Genomic DNA, 567 nt, shown 5'->3' with positions numbered 1-567 from the left:
CTGCTGAAGTGACTCTCAGAGCAGCTCTGGAGATGAAGTTCATGTCCTCAGACATCGTGTATGACTTGAAAATGGACATTGTGTCATGCGTCCTCAGGAGAAGAGCGCTGCAGACAATCAGGCTAAAGCCAAAGACGTGCTCGCTGCGGGAGAGAAAGCGCTTGCCGACGCTGTGGAGCGCCATTCCAAAGAAATGCAGGAACTACACAGCCAGTTTGATTCAGTAAGTTTTAGGAGTTTATTCTCCTGTCCTGAAAAGTCTGTCTTGCAGAGATGGACTAAAAATGACCTTCCAAAATGTACTGCCAGATTCCTGAAGATACATTCTTGAAAGAGTGGCACAAGAGAATGTGAAGGTTCCAGCCTTCATAGACAATTATATATCATTTATCAGTGATTAAAGACAAGTTATTTAGATTGATGTGGTTTAGAATTGGTCAAATGTGCTTGGAAATAAAATATGACCAGAATATCAACTTGCATAATAATTACGCAAACGGGACGAAGTGTCATCTCTGTCAGATTGCTGGTCATTGGTAACAGGATCGTGACACTCCTGATGTGTTT

The 567-nt window shown here is 42.5% G+C and overlaps 1 pseudogene; it reads left to right on the top strand.

The window, feature by feature from the left end:
* The window catches only part of LOC107571516 (CAP-Gly domain-containing linker protein 1-like), a 52,969-nt pseudogene that overhangs the window by 36,713 nt on the left and 15,689 nt on the right, over window positions 1-567 (top strand).

The sequence above is a fragment of the Sinocyclocheilus grahami genome, unplaced genomic scaffold, assembly GCF_001515645.1.
Source record: "Sinocyclocheilus grahami isolate Dianchi unplaced genomic scaffold, SAMN03320097.WGS_v1.1 scaffold1606.1, whole genome shotgun sequence".
NCBI classification, from domain to species: Eukaryota; Metazoa; Chordata; class Actinopteri; order Cypriniformes; family Cyprinidae; genus Sinocyclocheilus; species Sinocyclocheilus grahami.
The sequence above is the reverse complement of the archived record's forward strand: the minus strand, read 5'-3'. Positions and strand labels throughout refer to the sequence as shown.